Source organism: Acanthaster planci, linkage group LG01, assembly GCF_054643075.1.
Source record: "Acanthaster planci isolate LZ-2023a linkage group LG01, COTS_SCS, whole genome shotgun sequence".
In the NCBI taxonomy this organism is placed as follows: Eukaryota; Metazoa; Echinodermata; class Asteroidea; order Valvatida; family Acanthasteridae; genus Acanthaster; species Acanthaster planci.
In genome coordinates, this window is record NC_141777.1 from 29,561,368 (window position 1) to 29,568,125 (window position 6,758).

At 36.5% G+C, this 6,758-nt stretch overlaps 1 protein-coding gene across 3 annotated transcripts in view; it reads right to left on the reverse strand.

The window, feature by feature from the left end:
• The window catches only part of LOC110983191 (uncharacterized), a 36,622-nt gene extending 30,536 nt beyond the window's left edge, over positions 1–6,086 (reverse strand). For all 3 annotated transcript variants that reach the window (XM_022242248.2, XM_022242245.2, XM_022242244.2), the window contains exon 1: positions 5,799–6,086. The gene's annotated coding sequence lies outside the window, so the exon portion shown is untranslated. The remainder of the gene's footprint in view (positions 1–5,798) is intronic.
• Positions 6,087–6,758: the final 672 nt, after the last annotated feature.

Genomic DNA, 6,758 nt, shown 5'->3' on the forward strand with positions numbered 1-6,758 from the left:
TTTAACCAAATCTCTCCAAACTACCTCCAACACAACTTCACTTATATTAGAGATGTCCATCATTACCCCACGAGATCTAATCAGTTCAATTTTTATGCTCCCCACATCAAAGGAACGGACATTAACTTGTTTTTTTAGACCGGGATTAAATCATGGAATTCACTGCTATTCACCCTAAAACAGTGTGAAAGGAAATACTTATTCAAAAAGAAGCTGGAAGAGTTCTTTTTATAAAATTCATGCTGCCGAATACAACTAAATAAAGTTGAATACTGTATATACCCGATATACATGTACAATGCACCTGCAGGATGGCACATATATTTTTAGTGCAATAAGCTTGTAAATGATGCTTTAAGGCCTTCAATTTTTATGCTTGAATTTTGATATTTTAATGTAAATAATCACCGACATAAACAAATTACATTTCTTTTTGGATATCTATCAATTACTGTCTTAATTATAATTTTAATTGACGCACTAAGTATTAAGTTTTATGGTTGTTTTTTGTTTTGTGTAAATAGTTGTGTTTTTTTTTTGTAACAACATGTATTTGTAAAGAACGGGGTTAAACACAACTTTTTGATTATTTGTACAAGTTATGGATATATGCAACAGTGTAATTGTCAGAGTTTGCAGAGCAATGTTCTGATAGTGTGTGTTGATTGTGGTATTTTTTATGGTTTTTTAAATTTTGTGAATGATTTTACTCTGTCGGTATTTTATTGTACTTATTTTGCTTAATCTCTCATCACTTGGGAGCCCAATGGAAATAAGTTAATTTAACCTTTTTGCGTTATCCCTACTATTTCCACTTTTGGGAATCTTTAACTTTGCTTTTACAATTTTTTTATGGTAATAATATTTGGTGGAAATGGTGAATAAATCGAATCAAATCAGCAATGTACCAGCATTCAAAAGAAAACCCCCCACATGTTCAATATGTATACACGCACATCATGCAGCTGTCCTTAAAGAGAGTTACAATAATGCCTCATGGTAAGTACTTCTCCAAGAATCCCCCTATTCACTCTCTGTGTGTAAACTACTCCATTCAGCACCATGGAAACCCAACCCAGCCAACCACCACACAGACTCTATTCAACTGAAGTAGCCCAAGCATGGAGGAAGCATGGCAAGATACTGTACATGAAGCTTTGAAAGTGTTGCACCAGGATGTGTATTAAGAAGACAATATGCAGAGATTGAATAGAGAATTAATGGCCTGTGTATTCTGATGACTGTACATATGTACATGTACATCATGTACAGAGTATATGTTTTTGTTTGTGTACTTTCCTTTGAAGTCAGTGGGGGCCTATGGTCCACTGATCACTGTAGGAAAGAACACACGTAAACAAGGTACGTTGTCATCAGTATGGGTTATCTATGGTTAGAGCATTGTACAGTTGAATGGCATTTGCACGCAAAGCTGAAATTAGCTTCCAATGTACTGTACTAAATTTAAATCCGACCAACCTACAAACTCAAACCCAATACTGGAAACTTAAGTGTTCAATGTCCATCATGTAAATCCATTTATGTGCACGTAACACAATGTGGTTTTTACGTGTACATGAACTCTGAATGCACACACAAAGATATTATTGCATTAAATCTAAAGAAACAGAAAGCTTTTCACTGATGAAATTACACCTTGCACCACAAAGTAACAAATTGTGAGCAAGTAAATAGGAATTTCTTTCTCTCAAGAAAAGGGAATATGATGCCTTTTTTCCCCATAAGAAACACAGAGTACATGTACATTAAACTGTACAGTAAACATGTGCATTCCTTTCCAAGGATAAATGTTTATGTTTATAAGCAGGAAAACAATTGTATGCATCCAAGATTCGTATCCATTTCATGAATGCCAATGTAAGTGAGTTTACCATCGAACAATCAAACTCACAACTTGTAAAGGTGTTGTTCCATATCATATTGCAATTTGTATCAATTTATGCAATAAGAAATTTTTTGACATTCATAAGCTGTACGTACAGTAGGCCCACCCCACCTTAACAGCCAATGGTTTATTCTTCACAAAATGATAACATCTAGGGTCATACAAACAACAAAGTAACAAACAACCTCTTAATTTAAACGAGCTAAATGTATTGCCCATGGGAGACTAAATAAATATTGATCTGCTGTGGATCACAAGTGGTTGCCCTGCCAAAGCAAACTGTGCCCAATCATCTTCTCACTGTGGCAAAACACGAACTGGTTTCTGCAATTGAATTGGACACCGGTCTACTGCTTTGCACATCACATTCAAAATTCAGGGTTTTTTTTATGTAGGCTAACATGTACATACATACTTGTGCCCTTTCTTTCAAGTCAGTTATGGCATATTATTGCTTAAAACAATAGTAACAATGTTACGTGTAACACTCAGTTCTTTTAGTTCACTGCTATCAAGCACTTGTACAAGTATGTACATGTACATGTACCTTTTCTTGTCACCTTGTTATGATTCATTTTTGTTTTTGAGAATACATGCACTTTTAAGTGCTTTTAAGTACTTTTAAGTCATACTTTTTCTCCTGTAAACTTCCACACCACAAAGCAAAATGGTGGATGATATCCATGTACATGCATGTACCATATGACTAGCAGATGAGCTCATGGTTAACAGAATTCAAAATGACAGTTTCTTCAGATAAATCATGTCTTACTTGTCTACTTCATGTACATGTACCAGGTACATTGTACATGTATCTTACAATGTTTATAACATTGGTCAGGTCTTTCTTTTGTTACAAAAATCATACATGCGTGTACCAGTAAAAAGTCAAGGAACTTCAAGAAAGTTCAAGACATTTTGAAAATTAAATGAATATTCGGCTTGAATAACAAATAACAAGCTATGACATGTTGTGCATCACAACTCAAGTACGTAATGATATGTACTGAGGGACATGCCCTATTGTAGTCTGTCTCTAGTCACCACGGTCACTGCGGTGCGCCAAGCAATTCAATTGCTCCTGTTCAACCTCACTGGGATGACTTCAGAAAGGCTAAATCCTGTATACATGTATAATACATGTACATGTAGGTCATGGCATTTGGTAAAAGTACTGGTATCAGTGGCTGCAGGTGTCAAACCTTCCAGCCGGCTTAATAACCAGAAGATAAATGTGCAAGTAAAACGCTGGCAGAAATAATTTGCAACAGTTGACAAGTTACAATGTAGTCTGTACATTGTACATGCATCATTTTTTCTTGCCACAACAGATATGTATGTGCATTTAACCCATGAGCTAAAACAATTACCGACTATCAACTGGAGAGCTTTCAAATTCTCATTTCTACAAGAGCACACTACAGGCACAGGGGAAAACCACTGGAATAAAGTGGCCTTCATTGTGGCAACATCAAATTTAAAAGTGTGATGCGTCCAAACATACTGCAAGATTAGTTTCTTGAACTTACCCAGTATGTACGCATAAATTGGCATACATCTTGTTTGCAGCTTTTTCACCAAAATGTTTTCATCTTCAACTTTACAAAATGTGAAATGAAGCATGGTTTTTCATTTTGAAACTTTACTCAACGAAGTTTCCTAGAAAAAAAAATTTCACAAATGTATTCCATTATCTGAGAAGTTATTGAGAACATGAACATGTAATTTGTAAAGTTTGTCATACATGTAAGTACCTTTTTGTCCTACCCATAATTTCCATAATTTGAAATAAGTTAACAGGAGGCAAAATATGAAAATTCAGATGAAAAACAGGCTTTTTGTTACATTATTAACTCTTTGCAATGCCCACATACCGGTCCATGTACATACATGTACATAAACATGAATGCCATATCCATATTGATAAATTTCAAACTAAAGAAGAGCCGGAAAGTAAGATCTTTTTTACTGAAGATTTTTTTTTTGGCAAAAGGGTGGGTATCTTGAGCCAAACGACCTGTGATTTCATTGTAATAATGTAACTGGTGCATTGTCAAGTTTTCAGCTTTTTTTAAAATTAATGTACAAAGTTGTTGAGAAACTGTATTTCTCGCAGTTTTAAAATAAGAGCAACTTGTGAATATCTAAAAAACATGTGGCTCATCAAAACTATGCCAATTCCTCGATGAAAATGATCAAGATACCATACATATTCCAGTATCTGATCATCCTTCAGGATGTGCAACAAGCAGCAGAAGTCTGTTCATTCTTTCTCAATTCACAATACTCATGGCCCTTACTTTTTCTTTAGATACAATTAGTTCCAAACTTTTTATTTCTAAACAGGAAATCTTTTGCAACATGTGCCTGGGCCTTAGGCCACTGCCAACAAAGCCCTAGGTCATATTATGACCTCCTGTGTACAGGTAGCCGGCAACGACAAAACAATAGAGTTGACCTTTCCTCAATTTGTCTCCAATTTTCAGCTCCGCATTTGTCAGGTATGTACATGTAAATGTACACCAAGGTGTTCCTTTTTTGAACAGAATTCTTTCATTAATGCATTTTTAAAATTATTTACCCTTGTCTCGTCATCCTTCAACAGTGACAGTTTTTACTTGAAAGCAGCCATCTTAAAAATATTTACCATGGAAACACGGTCAAAATCACTTCTTCCACACATGTACTGTACATGCAGCTCTCAAGAACATCAATTTCAAGTCTAAATGCAAAAACTGGCTTGTAAATGTTGGTTGTGCTGAAAGATTACAGAGAAAGACCTTAACTTTAACTGAAGTCTGAGATACAGTGTTTACCAATGTAAAAAAAAAGCCTGATGGCCTATCAAGTTTTGCTTGTCTGCCAACATGTTTTAAAAAATAGCCATCAAGTTATGAAGACTCGCCAACAAGTTTGAGTTTTTGGGTGCTACATTTATCATTATAATATTACATTATCATCACATTATCTCAATGAACATCATGAATACCAAAACTGTTAAAAAACATAAAGGTTTAAATTCATTTAAAAAATGCTTTGAGAATGTTGTCAACTCTTCACACAATTACAACAAAGGGAAGTGGCATCAAAATCTATATTCTTTCTGATGCGATGGATTTTAAATGGGTTGAACAAATAACATCGACAAAATGTCAGACCATCATATCACCGAACATAATCATAATTTTTGACAGACCATTGTTTCACAGCCCCACATAAATTTATAATAAACAGACAAGTTTCGAAACAACCAGATCTACTGTATGTGTGCCGATAAGCCCACTTTATCACACCTGTCCTAAACGTACATGTATCTATGGCACAATTCCTCAGTTCAATATTTTTGACTAAGATTCTGGGAAAACTGATTCAGAAAAAGCAAGTGCGGCAGGGTTCAGTGTCTAGTAACCACGTACTCGCCACCCACCTCACCTTTTATTTTCATTTAAAGAGATGTCCATTCAACTTGGGCTAAAAACTCAAATTGTCAGAGGAAAAGCTGCTTATTTTTACATTGGGGTGGTATTTTAAAAAACTTGAAAAAACATGTTCACAAAACTTGTAAATCATGGGTGTAAAGTTTCTTCTGCAAGTGCACTGGTGTCCCATCGCACTAGCATGAAAAATTGACTGCACATACATGTACATGACATGCATGATGTAGCATACGATAAAGTTATCTGCAGATTCCACAAATGGCCTCAAACTAACTGAATTAGTCTATGGGAGTTGGGACCATAACTGGGTCTCGGCCCTTTCCCTGAACATGAAATCAAACTTCACCTGATCCAAACAATACTATTATGTCATTGGTTATAGAGACTAAACACTACGTTATTCTTTCCAGTCCATGATGTAAAGTAAGGCATGTTACAGCCACGAATCTACTTACCTATTACAAAAACGGCCCAGTCGGCCTAGGCGCCGAGGCTACTGTCAACAGAAACTTCCGGAGGTGTAAGTTTCTACTCTTTCTTCAAAGTTATATCCACAAGTCTGGGGTGTGTAAGTTGAAAGCAGACACTTTTTCGTGAAGTTGCCGGTGATACAAGCACCTGTATTCCACTTATTGATCGCTGATTATCTGGATTTTCGGATTGATCTTCAGCCCATTGTCAGTGATCACCGTCGCAACAAGTTGCATTAACGTCACTCGCAGCATGCAGTTACTACGTATAGATACATTATACATGTGCATATCCACATACCACTTACACACATACACGTATCACAGCGCGCACGTAGTGTACATGTACGTACCTGCAGTACAGATCTGATACAGCGCAGCATCGTAAAGTGGACTGCCGCCCTCTTTCTTCCTTTCTTCAATGTTTACGACAACTGAAGTTGGGCACGTTCACGTTCCCAACTACAGTTTGACATATCCCAATTGTGCGAATACAGCACGGGAAGCTACATGAACCTAATTGCAGATGGACAGAAACCAAATGGAGCTGGTGCCTTGGCCATTTCCCAATACTCGACTTCGGTTTGAGGGAGACTTCAACTTTTTTTTTTACTTCCTGACTTTGGGGTTATAAGCGCAATAGTAAGCTGATAGTGCCACAAAACATCAGATAAGTTGCAAAAGAGCCTAACATTACAGCATTTCAATTTAAAAGTTAAACGCTTTAGGCTCACAATCGAGGGTTGGTTTCCTACACGAACCTAAACGGAGACGAATTGAGCATAGGAAAACGGCCCTTGTCTTGTCTTTGATGAAACAGCAGGTTGGGTCTCTTTCAGTGGCTCTGTTTTCCTTTCTCACTTCACTTTATTTCACACACAAAGGTGGAGGGACCACTAAGAAGCACAGGTTGTCGAGTAAGGGCTCCTATACAGACATAACTGG